Source organism: Mustela nivalis, assembly GCF_964662115.1.
Source record: "Mustela nivalis genome assembly, chromosome: 7".
NCBI lineage: Eukaryota > Metazoa > Chordata > Mammalia > Carnivora > Mustelidae > Mustela > Mustela nivalis.
Window position 1 is genome coordinate 72,156,464 of NC_139026.1, and position 21,644 is coordinate 72,178,107.

The 21,644-nt window shown below is 38.1% G+C and overlaps 1 long non-coding RNA gene across 1 annotated transcript in view; it reads left to right on the forward strand.

Moving 5' to 3' along the window:
• Positions 1-21,644, forward strand: part of LOC309868580 — a 358,629-nt gene that overhangs the window by 154,930 nt on the left and 182,055 nt on the right. Inside the window, exon 3 of the long non-coding RNA XR_014313736.1 lies at positions 19,464-19,540. This is a non-coding gene — a long non-coding RNA (uncharacterized lncRNA). The remainder of the gene's footprint in view (positions 1-19,463; positions 19,541-21,644) is intronic.

A 21,644-nucleotide genomic window follows, 5' to 3' on the forward strand; every position in this document is an offset into this window, starting at 1 on the left:
GAATGGTCAGAATGGTTGTGATTAACTCATACATACTGGGGAAGGCTATAGGATGGAGTGAGGTGGTTACTAAATGTAAGTCACATTCAAAAACCTGTTGGTGACATTTGAAACAGCATGTACAAGAAAAGAAGTGTCAGAAGACTCAGGATGAGTAAACGTTACCCTGGACTTAAAATGAAAGAAAAGATTGCATTTTTTATGTTTATGTTTATTTTTTTATATTTGTTTATATTTTAAGGATTTTAGTAAACTCCTAGATTGTATTTTTTTTTTTTTTTTTTGTAGATCATTTCTGAGCACTTAGAAACAAGATAGTGCTCACAAGAAGCTGGGATGGGTCTTCTAGCATCCAATCATGCAAAATTAACTTTATTCTTTTTAATGAAGTTATTCTAAGATACTATCATTTATAAGCTATACTTCTATAATATATCATATGATTTTTTGAAAAGATTTTTATGTATTTATTTGACAGGGAGAGACATAGAGAGAGGGAATACTGGCAGGGGGAGTGGGAGAGGGAGAAGCTGGCTTCCCGCTGAGCAGGGAGCTCAATGTGGGGCTCAGTCCCAGGACCTTGGGATCATGAACTGAGTCAAAGTCAGATGCTCAGCGACTGAGCCACCCAGGCACCCTTATATCATACCATTCTGAGAAAGTAGAAAGGAAATTGTTTTGGTGCACAGTATGGTAACTTGGATTAATAGCTGAAGAGCCATACCTAAAGGATATAGATTAATAGAATGGTTATCAATTTAAAGAGAGGCCCTTAGTCAGGTGCTACCCATTCGATTCATTGATTTATCCTCTTTAATATTTTTATTAAGAACTTTGATGAAGGAAAACTACTTTCTTACACCATACACAGAAATAAACTCAAAATGGATTAAAGACCTAAATGGGAGAGCTAAGGCCATAAAATAACTAGAAGAAAACATTAGCAGTAATCTCTTTGACATCATCAGCCTTAGCAGCATTTTTCTAGATATGTCCCCTCAGGCAAAGGAAACAAAAGCAAAAATAAACTATTAGGACGACACCAAAATTAAAAAAAAAAAAAAATCTTTTGTATAGCAAAGGAAACCATCAACAAAGCAAAAAGGCAACATACTAAATGGGAGAAAATATTTGCAAATGCTACATCCAAAAAAGGGGTTAATATCCAAAATATTTAAAAGAATTTATACAACTGAACACCAAAAAAACAAATAATCCGATTAAAAATGGGCAGAGAACCTGAATAGACCTTTTTCCAAAGAAGGCATATAAATGGCTAACAGCCTTGTTAGAAAAGATACTCACCATCTCTAATCATCAGGGAAATGCAAATCAAAACCACAGTGAGATAATACCTTATACTTGCCAGAATGGCTAGTGTCAAAAAGACAAGAAATAACAAGTGCTGGCAAGGATGTGGAGAAAAGGATCCCTTGTGCACTTTTGGTGGGAATGTAAATTGATGCAGCCACTGTGGAAAACAGCATAGAGGCTCCTTAAAAAATTTAAAAATAGAAATACCAGGTAGTCTAATAATTCCATTACTATGTATTTACTCAAAGAAAATGAAAACATTAATTCCAAAAGATATATGTACCCCTATATTTATTGCAGCATTATTTACCACAACCAAGATATGGAAGCATCCTAAATGTCCGTTGATAGATGAATCGATAAAGATGATGGGTTATATATGTATGTATATATATATACATGTATGTATATATATATATACATGACAGAATATATGTGTATACACAAAACACACACATATATATATGACAGAATATCAATCATTCATAAAAAATGATAGCTTGTCTTTTGTGACATGGATGAATCTATAGGGTATTGTGCTAAGTGAATTAAATCAGAGAAAGATGAATGTTATATGGTTTTATTTGTATGTGGAATCAAAAACCAACAAACAAAGAAAAAACCCAAGGCAGAAACAGACCCATAAATACAGAGAATAAACTGATGGTTGGCAGGGAGGAGGGAGTTGAGGGGAGGGGCAAAATGGATTTAGGGAAGGAGGTACAGGCTTCCAGTTATGGAATGAATAAGTTATGGGGATAAAAGGCAAGCATGGGGAATATAGTCAATGGTGTTGTAATAGCATTGTATGGTGACAGATGGTAGCCCTATAGGTGGTAAGCACAGCATAATGCAGGGACTTGTTAACCAGAAACTAATATTAAGTATACTTTAATAAAACATACATATTTTAAACATATATGTATGTTACCTTAAATTATTATATGTTAAATGATTATACATTAAATAGTTTATATAAATTAATATTTTATTTATATTTACATATCTATAAATATACATATAGTATCAAAAGAAAAAACTTAAGTCCTAAGACTTGGACCTTGTTCTAGGGTCAAGCAGAGCAAGTTTAGGTTGGGTGTTAAGACTAACCATTGGATTTAGATGGAGACCATTTACATACTCTAATTTGAAATAGGGAGCACACTAGGTACAAAGATAATTAAGACATTCCCAAAAAACTCTAAACCTACCAATTAATTTAGTTTATTAGCACAGGTTAGCATAACAATGAGACCCCAAGAGTCTTGGCTTTTAATGTGTAGAAAAGAAAGAATGGACATTCCTTGGTAGGGTACACCTAATTGTTTCTTTAGACTTGGCACAATATGGTAATATGATATGCTAAAACTTGATTATTCATTAAAAAAAAGAGAGAGAGAGAGAGAGAGAGAACTTTGATGAAGAAAGAAAGTAAGTAAGAGGACTAACACTTTGATTACCTTTTTCGGCAAGGACATGTTTGCCACTTTAACCCATTTTATCTCACTTGGTACTTAGAAAGTCAGTGATAGGCTCATTGTTGGCCTAAACTTGACAAGATGAAATTTAATGGTGTAAAAGTAATTCTACATGTAATTCTAAAATAAATTGGTCAATTGCAGGTAGTGGGTATTTGGGTTTGATAGTCCATTTTCAAGATATTCTGGTTGATTTTACATTCAGTGTAAGTCAGCAGGAGTAAGGCCTATCTGATCAAACAAGAGGTAGTGCCGCCTTTAATGGTATTAATAGAAGAAATATAGTGTCTGTAACCAATGAGATAATCACCTGGCGAAAAGTATACTAGTCCGTTCTTATATCATTTACGGGTAAGATAATTTGAAGGATATTGACAATTTGATGTCTAAAGCTGGTGAATTAGAGGGGTAGATACTCTGGAAGCTAACAGGTCGCATAAAAAGGAGTTGTTTGGCTTGAAAGAGGGAAACTGAGGAAGGTTTTCAAAATAATCCTTAAAAATATCAAAAAGGATTGGCCTTTCACTCAGTCAGGGCCACAGATAATGAAAGAAATAGATAATGAAAAAAGAAAGAAAGAAAGAAAAGAAACAGATGATGGACTTCAATGAAATGATTTGAGGAGACTTTAATAAAGGAGTAGTTATAAGGATATAGACAGGGTTTTAAAAAACCAAGACAACAGTAAGATGCATTAAAATAGTCACAATATAAAAGACTAAATAAAAAATATTGGTGAGGGTAGGGGGGATTGGAACCATCATACAATGCAAACAGGAGTATAAAATGGACAACTGCTTGGAAAAGTCTGTCTCTCAGATTCTCACAAGGTTAAACTTTGTGAGTTACCATATGACTCAGCAACTCCATTCTCAAGTTCATCTAGTTGAACACATACTTCTGCATGAAAACTGGTACACCATGCTCAGAGCAGAATTAATCACAATGGCCAAAAAGTGGAAGGAACCCAAATATCTGTCATTGAAGAATGGATACATAAAATGTGGCATATCTATACAATGGGATATTATTCAGAAATAAAAAGGAATGAAGCAATAGACACTTCATCATGGGTGAACCTTGGAAACATTTGCTGAGTGATAAGAGCCAGTCACAAGAGAACACCTGCAGGGTGAGATGCCCACCTAGCCAAATCTATAAAAACAAAGTAGATTTTGTGCCTGCCTTAGGGCTGAGGGGTTGAGAGAATAGAGAATTACTGCTCATAGGTATGGAGTTTCTTTTTGGAGGGATGAAAATGTGCTGAAGTTGGTTGTGGTAATGGTTGTACAACTTGAAGGCTTGTACACTTTAAATGGGTGAATTTTATGGTGTATGAGTTATATCTCAATAAAGCTGTTATTGAAAGGAACTGACAGGGGTTGGTACAGTACTCTGGGGAGGATAATCATGGCAGAGCGTGGTCTCCGCTTTTAGGCCTGAAGGGGCTAGGAGAGGGGAGAATGTATGGAGAGGCCCACCTGGCGGGTGAGATTCCACCAGATTCTGAAAGTCACTTGCAAGGAGCTATCTGCAGAATCTTCTGCAGAATCTGTAGGTATCTTCTCTTACTCTTTGATCTCCTGCAGTTGCCTCCCGTTTTCAAAACCCAACCAGAAGCCTGGGAACAAGAGGCTGTCTTGATATATTTTAGAAATCAGCAACCCAGTGTGCAGAGCTGGTTGAAAAGTGGAACTTGTACGTGGGTGTGAAACACAAATGATTATGCGTAGCTCTAGAACGGAAACCAGTGGAGGAAAGTTAGAATGGGATGTTTTGCCTCAAAATGAAGTGCATTCTCATCTCTGGAAATAGAGTTGTACTGAATCTGAGATATGATAGAGAAATTACAGAGAGGATTCCAGTTTTAAGTGAAGGGTTGAATTCATCACCTCTGAAATTTCCCTTGCAACTCTCACTTTCTGTCTCTAACCACTGGCATATTTATTGGCACCGACTGTATTAACATTGGGCTGGCTGTGGTTTTAGAAGTTCAGGATTTGGGCTTTGGCTAATAGCTAATAGGACATGGAATAGGTACATTTTGATAATAGTGGGAAAGCAAAGGGAATATTGTTAAGTATGGGGTGTTCACCCTGAGTTCAATTTCACTGACAAATAAATTGAACTCTAATGTGGTCAGAGACAAGTCTGAGAAAAACGGCAGGAGAAAAAGAAAGGAGCTTGTTGTTAAAGAAGATGTAGGATTTGGGGAAATAAAATTCGCCTCCCTAACAATTTTACTAATTATGCACATTAGCCCTACTTTCCTTTTTAGTTTAAAATGACATTAAAAATAACGACACTTCCTGAACGCACCTGATCTCGTCTGATCTCGGAAAAATACGACACTTGAATAGTCTAAGAAAATTATAGTTGGCTTTCCTGAGCATGAAAGATGTCAAAGTGTGGGTATCTTCTCTCCTGTATGCTTCACTAGGTTTTCTTCCGGATTTTTAGCGGGGAGGGCTAGATCTGCCATGGAACTCACATCTGACTCCAGGCTGGCCAAGAGGCATGCTTTATGCTACGCCTCACTCCTTTTGCCCAAACAGGATCTATAGGGAAGGCATATGGGATGAAAGCCATACGAGAAGAGAGAAGAGAGTGGACAGTCCTTGAAAGATTATGTTAATGGAGAAGCTACTTGCAGCAACCCCACAGTTTGCTGGCGGCTTAAGCTGAGGAATTTAGAGAAGTTATTTGATGAGTTTTATGGTTTTCTAAAATTGGTACTTTTACTTTGTGCCATGTTTTATATCTACTACATTAAATATATAGCAGTATAATCATTTACGTGGTCCAGTGCCAAAATCTAGAAACGAAGATGCTCATTTACAACTGTGGACAATATGCAAATAAACCACTGATTATGTCCTGCCAACTGAAGCGGTTGCAGGATTTGGAAGGAATACTCAAGACTGTGGAAGGATATTTTCTATTTCTTTTAATTTATTTCTGGACACCCAGTTATAGATCATAAATATTTGATTAGACTTCTTGTATTTTTAGTAATGACTTTAATTTTTTTCCTCTCAATATTTTGTACAGTAGATTTTACTCTTTACTAAGGGTCAGTAGTTGTGGATTACTCCTTATTTCTGTAAGTGCTATTTTAATTTTTACCACATTGCCACTGAAATTATTGTTGGTTCATTGTAATGGATGGCATTTCACCGGAATAGGGCATTTAGTAGACAATTCCCAGTTATGGGACAAGTGCCCAGGAGTACAACCTTCTCAGTTCCTTTCAATTCCCCATACTTATGTACGCTTCATTCTTCACTATTGTTTTTGGTTTCACAATGCAGAAGAAGACATTTCTCTGTAAGTTTTTTTCATGAGACATTTGGCTTCAGTGTAACAAATGTTTATGAATAACATAGGGTTAATATTAGAATTAAATGATTTAAAGCATATAGGATAACACACAGGATCTGGTGTGTAGAATTATGAAAGTTATACATAAGGCCTAGCACATAGGAGAGCTTAGTAAAAGATAGTTATGATATTGGTGATGATGATGGTGGTGATGATGATATTGACTATAACGTAATAGGCAATTATCAAAGTCACTTTTACATAATGATTTAAAGGAAAAGACACATAATTTAGTAAAAACTATAGAACACTTAATCTTTTCAATTTATTGTTTTAAATCTTCCATAAATCTTAAAGCCAAAACATAAAACTTAAAATGTGCTGAGCATGAGGTCTTATCAACAGACCCTTCAGAAGCATGAGCTTATAAGTTTCCTTGCCATTCCTGGAAAAGTGGGAGACATACACATCCAGAGATGGTGTTAAATATTTGTTCTTCTGAGTTATCTGAACTCTAGTTCTATTGAGTCAGACCACCAAACTTAGACTATTACTTTACCATTCATTATGTGCATTGACAGCATGAATTTAATGGCCTATGATTTATCAGTATATGACGGGCTTTAAGAAATTGTCTCTATTAAAACCAAATGGCTGTGTAAGATTTCTGTACGTTTTAAAAGACCATTATTTTAGACACTGCAAATTCTGTCCTGTCTTTTAAATAAAGATTCATCTGAAAACAACTGGTGGTAGTGTTTGGAGTTAGGAAAATTTTTGTTTAGAGAATATAAATTTCTGTAACGTTGTAACATCTCTCCTGAACTCTACACACACATTTCCAAAAGGCTCCTTGGCAACTCCACATGGCACATGTAAATGAGCCCTGGATGTGCCCTTCACACCTGCTCCCCGGAAGTCTTCCCCTGCTCAGTTCAAGGAAAATCCATTCTTCCCATTGCTCAGACCCCAAACCTTTAATCATCCTTGACTTCTCTCTTTCATTTATCCTCTACCTAATCTCTCAACAAAACTCTGTCAGCATTACCTTCAAAATATTCCTAGACTCTGACCACCTTTCCTGGTCTCCACGATTTCTAGTGTGGTCCAAGCCACCATCATTTCCGCTTATGGCTGTGGGCTTCTGACAGGACTCCTGCCTTTGTTCCTCTTCAGTCAATTTTCAGATGGCAGCCAGGGTGACCCTTTCAAGTGTAAATCAGATTAGTCATATTATGCCCTTCTCTGCTGCAGGGTCCACAGCAACTTCCTTCCTCAGGGGAGTCCTTAGTTGTGACCCTCAAGAAGCAGAGTGAGCCCCTTCTGGGCTCCTCGCCGAGTTCACCTTATGCTACCCCACTCTCACGCACTCTGCAGCAGCCATACTGCCCACTGGTCTTTCTCTGACATTCTGGGCCCCATCCCTCTTAAGGCCTTTGCATTTCTAAAAGCTGCTCTCTGCCTGGGGTGCTCTTGCTCCGTTACGTTACCGAACAAGTCATTTCGGCACTTTCTTCAGGTCTTGACTCAAGCGGCACCTTCTCCGTGAGGCCCTTCCTTCTCTTCTATTTAAAATTTAAAATTTTACCTAGCACGTCCCTAAACACTTTGTATCGTCCCTTACTTTTTCTCCTTAGCCCTTCTTTAACTAATATAGTACTTTTCAATTTAATTATCTTGTTTATGTCTTCTCTCCTTGACTGGAATATTAGCTGCACGAGGGCAAGGAGCTTGGTCTGTTTTGTTTACTGCTCTATCTCTAGAGCCCAAGTTAGTTTCTAGCAAATGGAGACATTCGACAGATATATGTTGAATACATGGATAACTTAAGGTTGATTTTGGCTGGTGTTCCGTATTTATGGTGACAGAAAGATAATGCACATTGTTTTCTTCTTGAATTCCATGTAGGCAGCTTTGGGTTAAAGTCAAATTCTTACTAAATTGTTTTTTCATTCCTAGTCTCCCTGAAGAATTTGTTTAATTAACCACAAGTCCTCTGAATTTATTTATCCAACTTTTATCGAACACCAAACTGTGTGCAGGTCACTGCATGCGGCTCTTAAGAGACACGATCCACCTTTTTAAGGACATTTGCAATTTAGTTAGTAAGGCACAACTAGCAAATAATCCATACAGAAGGGCTATTTTCAAATATAGGAGAAGTCTTTTTAAGAGGGATTCATAGAATACTTGACTTGAGATTTTTCAGAAAAATATGTTCTCATCCCCTCCACTGGTTGTAAGTTGGGGTACATGGCTTGATTTAAAAAAAAAAAAAAGGTTTTCCAAGTGAGTTCATTGATCCACACAACCATCCACTAAGAACCATTGATTTAATAATCTTGTCTGTATAGACAGACAGACATATCTGTCCCTTTATTTATCAGGCCTGCCTGATACACTCTCCCTGTAAGTGAAGGTTTCCTAATGTAAAGAAACATTCCAAATCTATTAAATTTGGGGGAACGATCTATAGTAATATTCAAAGTAGGCATATTTAATTATATTTGCTTCCTCCTTATGAAACAGGATGTTTCTGGTTGCTTGTTTGTTTTGGATTTTTAGTTTGTCAACAAGTAAAGCTGCTGCTTCATTTGCCGCCTTTGTTGTGGCCAGACTGCCCTTCTACTATCTGCAGCTGAATGAGCATTTCTGTACTTCCCAAGATACAGTTCTCACACTGGCAATGCACGCCCTTTGTAGGCTGGCCTGGTCTTGTGCATTCTGTCTGTGATTGCCACCTCAAGTAAAAACTACGCTCATGCAATGTCTGCACACGGATTTTCTCAATCTGTTGCATACTGCCCTGCAGATGCCCCCTTTGGAAGTTTCACTTGTTTCGAACTTTAGTGGAAATTTCGGGGACTTTCTTCCCGATTAGTTGCCTATTACTGAACGAAATACAATGCTCTTATTGTGTTTTCCTCACTCATCTTTATATTTAGGTGAAGCCGGACGTATAGACCAAGCAGTATAAACCGTTTGCTACCACTATCATTTTGAACTTGGCCATCAAGTTCTCTGGTTTTCCTCAGTTTACTCTTTTGCGCATTCTGCCTTCCTTTTTAAAAACATTTCGGGAGACTCAGATAATTAAAAATACTTGCCCTTGAAAATAAAAGCATCATGAGTCTCAGTTTGGAAAAGGGGGTTTATCTCTGGGTTCTATGAGCTAGATGCACACTAATTTACAGTGCTGGAACCAAATGGGTTGAAAATCCTTGTTTTCCCACCAGATGGGTTATTTTAAAATATCACAAAACTTCTGAGGTTATTTACATTACAAATGTGCTTCTTCGCACACATCAAGAATTGAGTACCATGTTTTGACAGTAACTCCTTTATGAAATTATATGTTGCGCAAGTAGAGTAAAATTCAAGTCATTCTCAAGGGAGCAGGCTTATGAATCTGGATGAGGTCACACCTCTTTAAAGATGCAGTTTGATAATCCGACATCAAAACAAAGGAATTCTGTTAATCCTCTCACAAAAGTGCAAATTGCTAATCAGATCCCTGGGCTGGGCTGGCAGCTTGGTAAACAATGAGCTTGGCAGAAGAGCAACTTTGGGCGGATAGATAGCTGAGAAGCTTGGGGTACCAACTTTGCCCCTGTGTTAGCCCAGTTGGGCCTGTTGTTTCGAAACAATTATGTTTGTCAATGGAGGTGGTTCTCGCAGTTATTGTGTTCTTGTGCTTTTCTCCTTCCATGTTAATGATGATGCAAATCAATCTTCCTGTCTTTCATTTCACTTCACTGTTGTATAGGCTACTATACCCCTATATTCTTTTCACTTGGATGCATGTGTCTTTTGAATTTTCATTACACATTCCTTTACAAGCCCAGAGGGTTTTCCTTCCTTCCCACAAATAGTGTGGTGGTATTTGAAAAAGGAAGAATAAATCTTAACCCAACTAAAAAAAAAAAAAAAAATAGAGTCTCTTCTAGAAGGTGTAATAGTTAGGTTCCTTTTTTTTTTTTTTTTTGGCAAGTGATAAAACTCAATTTAAGGCAGCTTGAGAGAAAGAGCTGGAATTTTTTGAGTAAAGGAATACAGAGAAGGCAAATAACTAAATTGGGGGAAGACAGGAATGGAGACTGGCCTTAGGAGCAGTTGGGACCAAAAAGTCATACTCTGTCAGGGTTTGATCCCTTTCTCTTGTCTCCCTGTCACTTGAGGTTGTTCCTGATATGGAGATTTCTCCATAGGGGAGGAAATGTTTCCATTATGACAGCTCAGGAGTTCTGTAGCTGGCTGCCCTTTCCAGCCTACTAAAATAAAATATCTCAGGGAAGCATTCTGATTGGCTTTGCTTCGATCAGGTGCTTATCCTGGGCTAATCAACTCTGAGTATACATGACTTCTTATTTGTCAGAGTGTAGGAGGTGCTTGCTGTTTGTTTTACTCTGTCTTCTTCAGGTTTACTGACATACATAACTGGCCTGAAGAATTCCACAACCCGATGACTGTCTCGGTGCGTGGAATTATGTTGCACATCTCAACACCACTTTTCTAACTCACACTCTATTTCACCCTCTTGGCATTTCTAACTTTCACCCAGACATGACTAAGAATTAACTTGAAAGTGAGAAATACAACTTCTTCGTTTGAAAATGAAGGTGTTTTCATTAAGAAAGTGTACTGTTTTGAATACTGCTAGCTAGTTGTGTGTCTTATATTAAGAGAGTGTTTGGAAATTATTTGGGCACATTGTGTGTGTTGAGAAGGGGTGACAATTATAATTTTCCTTGTGGAGTTATCTTCCAATAGGTAGGTGAGAGCAGCGTGTTTTTGCTGTGGTACAGTGTGGGCTGCAGTTGGCGTGTTGGTTTTCAGTCGGGTGAATGATACGGAACATGACGAATCTGCATCTGTACCAGGAGGAAAGCATCAAATGCAGAGGTTTGGGGTAGAGACTGCCCGGGTGGGGCCACACTACCCACAGCCAAAGCTTTCTGAATAAGAGCACTGTCTTTTTAAAAGCAATAGGGGGTGAGGATTGAGGGAGTGCTCACAGCGGTAAGTATAACACAGCTGTGCTCTGTTTATGCTTCGGCTACAATAAAAAAGCTATAAAATGTGAGATGTCATAGCTCCACTTTGCTTTATTTATACTATTTCCTCTGAGCTCTGTCACACTGCACATTCATCTGCTAACTTGCAGCAAGAATGGAGATTAAAATATCACAGCTCAAAATAGGAGTCAAGCGGAAGGAGATTCATCATAGCCCTATTAAAAATATGTAAATATGGGAATGAAGTCATTTTAAAGCTATACAGCCCTCCTCCTTTAAGAGTTAGGATCCCTTGAGCAAGTGGTGGGCTATGCAAGGGACAGAGCTAGGGCACTCATTCCCCCTTTCTTCCACCCATGAGATCCTTTTAAGATAAAAGACTTTGAATTTCAAATTTTACATGTTTTCCTATCATCATGCCTAAATTAATAATGGCAGGAAATCTGATGCAAAACAAGAAAGCAAAAGATTTTGTAATTGAAGATTATATACTGTTCACTTCATTAGAATAATTTAAATTAATGTATGAAATCTTTTGGATCTCAGTTATGAATGAAATTTGAGAAACCTCCAGAAGTATCCCTAGGTAGGAAAGTTCCAAGAAGGAAACTGAGACTTGGAGATGTGGTCTGGCTTTCCAAAATCCAGTTACTAATGATAAAGCTCAGGCTGGAAGCTAGGGTTCCTCCCCAAAACTTTGCTAGTAATTGAGTTCTCATTTCCTCTATCTCTAGTCCTCACAAAATTTACTCTCTGCTGTCTATATGGTGTGCTTAGGAGAGTCAGGAATAGACTAATTGGATGGATAAATCTTAAATGGTATTTATTAACAGGTCTTTTGTACTCTCTTCTGTGTGTTGCTGAATGAATGATCATGTTTTGGGCTTCTTGTTTTCCACATGTGTTATCATGGTAATAATAGAGACCAACATTTACTAAGCCCTTACTGGCTGCCAGGAATGGTCCTGTGGGTTGATATGTAGTCATTATTTTACGCCTCACAACAACCCTGTCCCTTAGGTATTAGTCCTCTTGTGATCTTTTTTTTGGAACCAAAGAAGGCATTCTTTATTTACTCTTCTTTTTAAAGCAGTCTAGTTTAAAAACGAGAGATCAAGAGAGAAGAACAGGAAAACTTCCACAGATAGGGGCTCACGAGTGCGCGCAAGTGCGCGCGCGAGCACACACACACGATGGGATGATAGGACGGGGGTGTGTCAGATCTTCTCCATCTTGGAGATGAGGTCATCACAGATGCTTCTACATCTTGTAGAAGCAGGCTGGCCTCAGAACCAGCACTCTCAGCCACACGGCCTTTCCAAAACTTTTAGAAAAGGACCAGGAACAGCATTAGGCTGAAAAAGAGAAGCCCGCGTTCCAGTCACTAATAAACTAGGGTAAACTAATTTTCATCCCCTGTAGAATGCAGTCAAGAAATGATTATATCGGGGCGCCTGGGTGGCTCAGTGGGTTAAGCCGCTGCCTTTGGCTCAGGTGATGATCTCAGGGTCCTGGGATCGAGTCCCACATCAGGCTCTCTGCTCAGCAGGGAGCCTGCTTCCTCCTCTCTCTCTGCCTGCCTCTCTGCCTACTTGTGATCTCTCTCTGTCAAATAAATGAATAAAAAAAAATCTTAAAAAAAAAAAGAAATGATTATATCCTTTCCAGTTTCAACTTTGTATGCTTTTTTATATTACCACCTCATGAAATGAAATTTTTTGAGCAATAACTTCTTTCTGCAGTCTTCTTTAACTGTAGTTTCAGAAATGGCTATGGTGAGCTTTTCTAATTATGTGGTGATTCTAGAATTTCTTTTGTCCTAAAACCTGTGTTTTAGGTGAGTTCTTTTGGTTGCCGCTAATAAGAGTATCACAGTTAGCTAAAGATTTTCTAGCTGTGTGATCTTGAGCATATTTCTTAATCTCTTGAGCCAGTTTTCTTGTCTGTAAAATGGGTATATTAAAGTCCATAATTACAGGGTCATGTAAAGCATTTAACATGATGCCTGTGCATAGTCATTCCTACACAAAAAGTGTTTGATTATGATGACTGTGGATCACCCCCCATCTTGAACATATCTGCCTCTAATTCTTCATGCTATCAGTTCTTTTATTGTGATTGGCCAGTCAGTTAACTTTGTGCCTTATTCATGTAGTAGAAAGGTTATGGTACTATCAGAAGATGCTATCTATTCGAGGTGGAAACATTAGAGCAGGTGGAACTTTAGAACTCGGTTAGGTTAGTCCTTCAGTGTGATAAATGTAATACTCTGAAAGAACAAGTGACTCATCCAAGAACACCCAGCTGGCTGGTAGAGCACAAAGGCAAAACCTGCAGGTCCTAATGACAGTTTCCAACATAGTACAGCTACCTATGGAGTTATTAAATAGAACATGCGAAAGTTCTTGAAATTTGTAAAGGGGACCTCAACACACAATGGTTTAAATTAGGGGAATTGCCTGAATATTTCAGATTTATAGTGATTTAAGATTTTAGATCATGTGTCTTTTTGGCATGAGGAAATAATGCCTCCAGGTGTCGGGGGAGTATAGGTGGTCATCTTTCTTATTAACTCTTAAGAAATTGAGTTGTTGGGTTTTCTCCTTTGTTGTGTGAGGTAACATGTGATTTTCAACAGTATGGGAAGAAGTAGACCTGATATGCTTAGATGGTGTATAAAGTATAAAGGAAAAAAAAAAAGATTTTTTATCTTGGGTATTTTAAATAGAATTAATTATTTAAATTGAGTTCCAATAATTAGAATTATTTAAATATATTGGGTCATTAAAATAATCTGAGAAACCATTATAATAATTTTTGAGACATAACTAATTGAGTCACAACGTATCCCACTTATATATACTCTAATAGACAAAGGAAAGGGAGCTGTTCTCATATGTATTCTTGTTCCTGAGTCCCTACCCTACTAAACAGATTGAAAGGCAATCCAAAGTAAATACAATATCACACAAAATAACTCAATATCTTTACTATCAAGTCATCTCTTTCTGCATTTTCTTGTTTGTTTTGTTTTTGTTTTTTTCTCTATTTCCCAAGCCTAGTACTAGAGGAGGTTGAGGGACACACCCTGGACGTAAAATGTAAGGAGGCAGCCTTCTTTGGCAGCAGCCCTGCACTTCCATGACCCCAAGAGGGATGCTGCTTACCTTTTGTGCCTCCGGAATGCCTCATGAACCTTACTTTTGTGCTGGCTCTGCCCCTGTGCACGCAAACGAAACCATCTTAGAGGGGTTCATGTATCCCTGTGACTGGTGCAGGAGGGTGGAGCATCACAGATGTGTCTGCTGACCCTGGGGTTGACCTCTGTATCCTTCCTGGCTTCTGCCCACTCTGATACTGTCTCTATTAGTAGAGGCCCCTATTCTTGATGGTGCGGCGGACCCCACCTAGACTCTGAGCCTGAGTGGCTGCTGCTGACCTGCCACTGCCTTGAACTTGAGTTCCCTCTTCTTTTCTCATCCCAAGGCTTTCTCAGTCTTTTTCTGTGTCGCACTTGTGTGTGTGTGTGTGTGTGTGTGTGTGTGTATGTGTTGCAAATTTTTAGGTTCTTTGCACATGCACACAACCTGTGAAGAATAACCAATTTTAACTTGGTCTGAGAACCTTCCTTCACCAGTGTTTTATTTCTCCTTCTCCAGGTTACATGGGTACAAAACTTACAACAGGGATTCTCTTAGAGGCCTCCAATCTCCTCCATTCCCTCCCCAAAAAAGGATGCCCTGAAAGAGAAATGTCAGCCCATAGGCGCTTGGATTCCTTTTATCCAGCTGATATTCTCCTGCCCCACCTCCTTACCAGTTTAATAACAAGATATGCAGAAAGCCTGGCCCCTGTCTCTGAGCTCTGCCTCTCTCCTTACCCTAGACTTCTTTCCCCCTTGCTCCCTAAGTACGTGAGAATTCCTATATTGGCTCTATCACTTAGGATCCATATTTTGCTTTTGTTTTCTCCACAGGGAATTTTTGGAAAACTTTAAACAACTTTTTACTCTCAAATTCTGTCATTCAAAGTTGTTGTCTCACTAGGTAAGCTGATTAAGAGCCCCTTTGTTCTAGATAGTAGCTGACCTCCCCACTTGCATACTGGAATCTACAAAGGGTGAGACCTCCAGGAACTCCTAACTGAGAAGAAGAGTATACAGCATCAAGAGGAATTATCATCACAGTGTGACATACCGAAGATGTGTGGGCTCGCACAGGTTATTCCATGGGCTTCCATTCCTTACCTCCAGCCCAGTTCCTACTCTCAAGTTAGAATACTCTCTCTCCATCATGTGTATATACTGTATAGTCTACCCTACAGAAAGGAGTAGATTCTCCCAATGAGGAACTTCTCATTCAGAATCTCTTCTTGACTCTAGGAATTTGTGATATGTACACTTCCTGAATCTTCTCCTTATATTCTGCTTGTGCAGGAGGCAGGCATGGAATCTCATGCCATTTTAATATAATATGGTGAATTTTATTTTACGATTAGGAACAGTATTTTATGGGAGAGAAGGCAGGCCTAAGTTTGCCTAGAAGTGTCAAAGAGGGCTTCCCAGAGGAGTGAAGCCCAAGTTAGGGATTGAAGATTAATTATAGTCTTTTGTGAATAAGATGGGAAGTATATTTTTGAAAGAGCAAAGCTCAATGAAGAGCAGGACCTTGTCTATCAGACTGACCATTGTGTCCCTATCACCTAGCACAGAATTAGGTATCCTATATATACTTAAATATTTAGTGGATAAATGGATGAATGACTATATCTTGAGGGCCATCAAAATTGGTCATTTTGAATATGGATACAACATGATGAGATTTGTGTTTTATAAAAAATAATACGGCAGCATTGTAATAAATGAAATGGGAATGAGACAGGGAGCAACTGTTGTCACATGTTCTATGAAAGCTCCTGGGAGATTCCTTTTAAGTGCCCTCTAACCTTTCTCTAGGTACTTAGAGAGTCTGTCGCTCTGCACTGAACATATGCTAGTTTCCCAAGTATGCCTCAAGAAGGCATGGACACTGACTGCTCCCACCCCTTAAGATGGCCCAGGAAAACCTAGAGATAAAGCACAGCATCTTTCTCAACACCTTCCATATAGGAGATAGAGAGTTGAGGTTTCAAGTGATCTATTTTATAGGCAATAAATACATTTTTGTCATAGTCCATATGGGCTGCTATAATAAAAATACCATAAAGTGAGTGGCTTATAAACAACAGAAATTTATTTCTCACAGTTATGGCGGCTGGGAAGCCTGTAATCAGGGCACCTGCACATTGCTGTCTGGAGAGAGCCTCCTTTCCGCTGTAATTTCACAGGGTAGAAGAAGTTGGGAGTTCTCTGGAGTCTCTTTGATAAGAGTGTTAATCCTATCCCTGAGGGCTCCACCCACCTCCCAAAGCCCCACCTCCTAATCCCATTACACTGGGCACTAGGTTTTAGCATATGAAATTTGGAGGGCACAGACATTCAGTGTACAGCTTCTGGCATACATCGCATCTTTTCTGTATTTCTTGTTCAGACTGGGTCAATGAATTTTCAGCTTTGGCCATGGTAACCTGGGGTCTACATGAATCCGAGCACATAACTGACACTTGTTTTCAGAGCAAGACCGAAGAGAGGTCAGTAAAATACATGAAGTTTTATTCCCGTGGGTACTCATTTTATGTTGGTGTGTCAAATTATTAAAAACTTAGTGGCTTAAAACAAGGCCCACTCACTAGCTTGGAGTTCTCCAGGTTGAGTCTGGTATGGTGTGGCTTTCTCTGCCCAGAGAAGCACGGATGGAAATCAAGGTTGGCCTGACTGAGTTCTTACATGCACTCTTGAGGAAAAAAATTTGCTTCCAAACCCATTCTTGTTGGTAGAATTCGGCTCTTTGTGGTTGAGAGCTGAGGTCCCTATTACCTTGCTGGCCGTCAGCTTGGGGTTGTCCATAGCTGCTAGAGGCTCTGGAGTGCGCCCCCATTCTGAAGCTAGCAATGGTGTGTCAAAGTCTCTTTATGATTCAAATCTCTATTTCCCTCTGTCTTTGATCTCTAGATCAAGATTTAAAGGGTTAAGTCTAACCAGATAGTTCCCGTTTTAAAGTGTATAATATAGGGGTGCCTGGGTGGCTCAGTGGGTTAAAGCCTTTGCCTTTGGCTCAGGTCATGGTCTCAGGGTTCTGGGTTTGAGCCCTGCATTGGGCTCTCTACTCGGCAGGGAGCCTGCTTCCCCCTCTCTCTGCCTGCCTCTCTGCCTACTTGTGATTTCTGTCAAATAAATAAATAAAGTCTTTTTTTTTTTTTTTAAGTGTATAATATAACCAGTTTAGGAGAGTAAAATTCATGATATTCACATTTCTAGGGACTGTGCAGAGCATGTTTCCCAATTAGGAGAATTTGGGAGGAGCTTCTTAAATTCAACCTACCAAACTTTAATTTATAACATTAAAAAGAAAAACACACAAGTTGTGAACAGTCTTGCAGAGTGCTATCTAAGCAGTTTGGAAACGCAAAAATAAAAGTATGATTTAATTAACATTTTGTTTGAAAACCAGCACATCTTTTAATGAAGTTAATTTTCTAATATCTGACCTCGACAGGTCTACTATTACTAATCTTTAGAAATTTTACTTGTTTGTGACTCATTCACTTCTGAATATTTCTACCATTCACATTACCAAAGTGAAACAAAACATTTCTATATTTATTACTGGGGTGTGGCAATGGGAGTGGTTATCATTGTTTGTGCAAGGAAAAATAAAACAATGCCATATGATCTATACATAAACACCATCACTTCAAAGTGATTTTTTAAAAAGATTTTATTTATTTATTTGACAGACAGAGATTACAAGTAGACAGAGAGGCAGGCAGAGAGAGAGAGAAGGAGGGGGAAACAGGCTCACTGCTGAGCAGAGAGCCCGATGTAGGGCTTGATCCCAGGACCCTGAGATCATGACCTGAAGCAGAAGGCAGAGGCTTTAACCTGCTGAGCCACCCAGGCACCCCCAAAGTGATTTTTAATAGTAAGAGCTTTGTTAAGTTAACTTGAATGATAAAGTAAAATATCTTTCAAAGTTTGGGGGATTTCAAGATTTAAATAAGGAAGTACAAGAGTTTAACTAACTATACAGTTAGTCAACTACAAACGCATTTCCCCACTTACTTTTCATTTCTGACACCAACTGCAAGTTTGAAGACTTTCTAAAACCACCTTTAGGTTTGACAACTTGCCAGAAGTATTCACTAAAACAGATTATACTCAAGGTTATAGTTTATTACAAGGAAAGGATACAAATTAAAATCAGCCAGGGGAAAAGGTGTATAAAGCCGGGTCTCAAGCTGACAAGTATAAGGTTAAGGCTGAGTCAAAGTTTGAGGCTTGAAGAATCAACCACAGAGCTTTCATTGTCCTCTCCTCATAGAGTCAGATGCATTACTTCCCCAGCATCAATATAGCAGTATGCATGGAACTTTGTCAACTAGGGAAGCTCACTTGAGCCTTTGGTGTCCAGAGTTATTAATGGGATGTGATCACATACTGCCCATGTTGCTGACCTTTAGTCTCTAGCCCCTCTTGGATGTTACTATTGGGTTGATACCTTTAGTCTCCAGTTCCTTCCAGAGGCAGAATTGATACTGCGTGGCCCCAAGCCTCCATCCAAAATCACGGTTTGACCGTCCTGTGGCCAAAGCTCATAGGCAAGCAAAGACACTCCTGCCAGACATGACGTTTGGATGATGTTTTGGATCACCTCTTAGTAGCGAAAGACAAAGGCCAGCTCTTTCTCTGCATAAGTTTATCTCTTCGCCACACAGAAAAGGAGGGAAAGAGAAATGAATGCAAATAGTCATCACCATGTATTGAAGACATGTTGTTTGTCTGGCAGTGTGCTAAGCATTGTTTCCTTTAATTTTCGGACACCAGTGATGCTGTAATTATTTTCCTTTTGAAAATAAGCTGAGATTTATAGATTAAGAGATTTACCCAAGACCATGTAAATAGTCAATGGTGGAACCAGAATTGAAGCCAACGTCAGCCTAATTCGAAGGTACATGATTTTAAACACTTTACTTTGTTGCCTCCATCAAAGGACAATAAGAATATATAATGTAATAAGAATTTAGAAGCAATTATTCTTGAGAATTGTTTTCAGGATGAAGTTGTCATTCAAGTACATAAGAATGTGCTCTGATAATTTAATAATGTAGGATATAGAGGAAGAAGATTGCCAAATACAATGGTTATATCATTGAATTCATACTTCCCAAGTGGATTCCAGTCAGCACTGTATCATTTAATTAATTCAAACACATTTATGGGGTATGCATTATATCTCAGGTGCTGTGCTGGACACTGGTGACCCAAAGATGATGACAAATATGTTCCTGTCCATAAGGAGCTAGCGATCCACTGGGGTATGTAAACTGTTTATTATTTTTTATTAATATGTTAGTTTTAAGCAGAACAGATAGAGTATAATATGTGAGAAATATTTTGCCTATGAATTTTGCAAGCATTTGTAACCATTTTTGGGTTTTTTTTGCTGGATGAGCTAATGATAAAGTTAGTAATTTAGAGATTGTTGTTCCTATAACTAATCAAATTTTTAAACTCAGCTTCAGTCTTTTAATATATTCTTTTAATAATAAGGTAGATTTTTAAAAAAGTTTTACTTCCTTTGCCTTTGGGGGTGCGGCATAGCATGGAGATTTGTCTGTATTTCCTACTTACGATAGTATAAGAGGGCAAGTGAAGGGAGAATAGGAATGCCACCATCTCCCATCGCACATAAGAAAAATGTGCTTTCTTCTTCACACTTGTAATGTTAATACTCCGCTTTTCATTGGTCACTTTAGGATCATTTTCACCTCTTACTTTCTCCTACTTCACTGATTTCTCCAATTGAGCCAAGTCCATATTGCGGTAAAATAGGATTCCTTATTTAGTTAATGGTGATTTTTGGCAAATATGTACTTTATTTAAGGTAAAGTTTATAACAGCCCATGCTTACCATACACCATGCAGTGTGCTGGGAGTGGTCTTGAAGAAATAGTACAGTAAATGCAGTAATATAAATAAGAAATATTATATCCCAATTATACTTTATATATTTTATAGCTTAATATAGAGGAATTGAATTAGAAAATAATAAATTCAAGCGAATTTGATGTCCAGTAGTTCATACTGCCGCAACACAGCACTAACAACAATATATTTGGATCTATTTAGAACATATATTAATATGCTCTCTAGATTAAGCACTGTAAGTGCTGAGAGTGCAGTTGGGATCATTTTAAAATGTGAGCAACCCAAGAAAAAAAGCCCCCCCCTTTTTTTTTTTGCAATATGATTTTAATTTTTAAAAGCATTTAATTTTATAAACCATATCCATCATCTTTGCATAGATAAATGTTGTGGCAATTTTTTGAATGAACCTTTTGGTTCCCTAAAGAAATTATGGATACACTATAAATTTATAAATGAAAGGCCATTCATCAGAGTTATAAATATGAGTGATTCTTGTGCTGATGCCCATGTAAACTTAAAGTGGTTTAATATCTATTGGCTTTTGAGTATAGTTAGAACAGCAAAAGAATATAGATACTGTCATACTTATGTGGTGTCATAACATTGGCAAAATGGTGAGAACAACATGAAATATTTTTTGAATAGCATGGCATTTCCTTGAATTACTGCTGGCAATAGAACATAAATCAACCTTAATGATGGATATTCCAAAGATGTTTATTAATCTGTTCATTTAATCTGAAATACTCAGTCTTGGCATTTATAGAGCCAGTTCAAAGGAAGTGGCAAGTGCTTCTAAACCCCAACAGTTACTTTTAGGGGCCCCATAATTATGTCAGCTAAGTCTGGTTGGAATGGAGATTAAAATGCATAAAAAATCCTTTCCTTCTAATCTATGCTAAAGATATTTGCTTGACTGAAATATGTTTTCTTATGTATGTCTAATAAAAATCTCAATTTGTTCTACTCCTGATGAAATTTATAACATGGCTCTCTATTTGAATCCTCAGTTTTTAATCTGCTTTCCTGCCTCCCCACTCCCCCAAATCGGAAGACAATCCCTTACTCGTATACTTTGACAGAAAAGAACTGGAAAACTGATCAAATTCATGTGCACCAAATTAAGAAACAGCATATGGCATATGATTTGGCAATATGTAATGAGACAGGTAGGATGGACAGATAAAAAGATACAGAGGGGAATTTTTATTAATAGTGAAGGTTATTAATGGTAAAGTATACTTATTAATAGTAAAATATAATAAAGGTCAGAGAAAGCCAGTAGCAATTAAGCTGAAGAAGGAAGGAGTCACCTGTGCATGTGTTGGGGAGTAAGATGGTATGAATGTGCATGCAGGTACTTGTGTTGTTTATTAAAATATATAAAGTCTAGGCAAAGAGCTAACTTCTGTATTAAAATAATGTAAGCAGCACTCAGCTTCTCTCCATTTCTTAGCTTCCACTGAGACAGCTTCAGTCTTAACTTCACTT